The following is a 2403-nucleotide window of genomic DNA, read 5'->3' as shown; positions in this document are numbered from 1 at the left end:
TGTGTGTGTGTATGTATATATATACACATTTCTGTATATGTACGTGTGTATTTATATACACAAATATAGAAATATATGCATAGAAACATTTATATATTTTTTCATTAAACTAAATATCGTGTGAAGCTATTATTTCTCAGTTCATTCTCCATGTACATCTATGCATTCTGAAGCCTGTATTTCCATCCCTTTAACCCTTCCTCCCAAAAGTCTGTGCTCTGCAGTGTATGCAACATCAAAGTGAGTTTGGGCACTCTTGAGGGACACAAATGATTTCATTTGAAATGTTCTCTGAGCTGGGCAACAAAAAGAAGTCTGAAGGGGTAAGATCAGGGAAGAGAGGTGGATGAAGTAGGGGTTCCCAACTACACTCTCTTAGGACAGCCCTTGCCACCCTTGCAAACTGAGCAAATACACTAAGATGCCTTATGAGGATGAAAAAGCATTTCTCAGCACAGCTTTCTTCACCTTTTTCTCACCAATGCAGTTTTCCATTTTCTTAAAACGTCTTTATAATAAGTCCCTATGATATGTCTTGTGGGTGGAGAGTATCAAACAAAATTATCCCTTTGGTATTTCCAAAAAAGGTCACCATAACCTTCCCAGCTGACCTCTCTGCTCTGAATGTCACGGGTCCAGCTGATCCCTTAGAAGGCACTGCTTTGATTGGACTTTTTGTTAGGGCAACCTAATGATACGAAGGCAAGTGTCTTACTCAGATAAGTTGGATGCAGCACCCTGCAGGTTCAGAGGCCCCTTTAAGCACATTTTGTTGGAAGAAACCAATGCATGTATGAACTGGAAACCCTGGTGGCAATACTTTTTGACTCCCCCTCCCATGTTGTTAATTCATGGATACTGCAAGACTGTTTCTGCATTTGCTGGTGCTTGTATCTCCTTCTACTTGTTGCAGACAATTGACTCCAAGTGCCTCTTTCAGACTAATATGTTGTTGTTGTTGTTATTGTTAGCTGCCACAAAGTTGACTCTTGACTCACATCTACCCCATGCACAACAAATGAAATGCTATCTGCTCCTTTGCCATCCTTATGAGCTGTTGCAGGTCAGGCCATTGTGTTCCACTGTTGCTCAGAAATGGATCGCTAGGCCTTGCTTCCTCATCTGTCTTAGTTTGGAAACTACTGAAACCTATTCAACAAATAGGAACACAACATATACGTCTCCACTGAAAAATGGACATCGGCTGCGTAAGGAAGGAAGGGGAGGCTTCTACCACTGAATCACTACTGCTCCTCAAACAAATACAGAGGTCCCTTCAAAGCTCTAAGTCTTGGTATGGTCTCAAATTTCCACTTTATCAGGGCTTTCTACTCCTGTAAATAGTTACAGTCTTAGAAACTCACAGGGGAAATTCTATCCTGTATAACAGAGTCACTGTGAGTCAGAGTCTGCTCCGTGGCAGGAAGTGGTACCTGGGTTGAAATATAAGAACTATTCTGGATTTAGTGTTCTTAGGATGGGGGTACCAATTGTATTTTTCTTCCTCGTGTTTCTGAAATCATTGGGCAATTTCCCATTGAGAAAAAGGAAAAATCATTGAAGAAAGGATAGCCCTTATGATATTTCTGAACCTTCGCACCACTTCACTCTGGGATTAATCACATGAATATCATGAACCTTTTTTTGGTAACTAAGCAAAGAATACTTTTCTAATCTCTGCTTTGCCGTTTTCTTTGTAATTGTGGGCTAGTGACATATGTTCCTTCATCTGTAAAACAGTGATAATATTAGCTGACTCCAGGAAGATTTCATAAGAATAAGAGAAGAAATCCATTAAGCACAAGTATAGCAGCCACCCTCATAGACGAAAGTTTCTAAGGGACTTGGGAGGTGTGGGATGGGGTATAGAGAGAGTGGGTACATGGAAGGGAACTCAGAGAAAAGCCCAAGCCAACTCTAAGCTAAAGTGTTGCAGCGTATCTTTCTTTAATAGTAACTCTTTGTTAGGGTCTAGTTCTCCTTCAGGTTCCACACACCTCCTCAAGGTCCCAGGAAACTACTCTCTCCACAGAATGGCTCAGCTCTCAGCTGCTCCCAAAAGCTTGGCCATGTGAACCCACCCAGCAGCTCCGTGAGAGCAAAGCTGGGTGATGTCTTTCCATAAAGATTACAGCAAAGGGAATCCTACGAGGTCGTTCCACTCGGTTACCCAGGGTCACTCAGACGTGGAATCGCCTGGGCAGCACCTAACAACAAGGAATCTTGTTTGAGACTTTCCTTCAGAATAGGAAAGTCTACTTCTGCTGTGCTGCTTTCAAAGCTGCACTAAATATGTCAGCGTCATGGTTGAAAATGTTTCATTGAGAAAATCAAAGTAATATAGAACCTGCTGACTTTTCATACTGGAGAGCAAACACATTCCCATCCACTTCCTTATTCCAG

The sequence above is a fragment of the Echinops telfairi genome, unplaced genomic scaffold (genome assembly GCF_000313985.2).
Source record: "Echinops telfairi isolate 266 unplaced genomic scaffold, ASM31398v2 ScPeMD7_11;HRSCAF=52, whole genome shotgun sequence".
NCBI classification, from domain to species: Eukaryota; Metazoa; Chordata; class Mammalia; order Afrosoricida; family Tenrecidae; genus Echinops; species Echinops telfairi.
Note: the sequence above shows the minus strand (reverse complement) of the source record.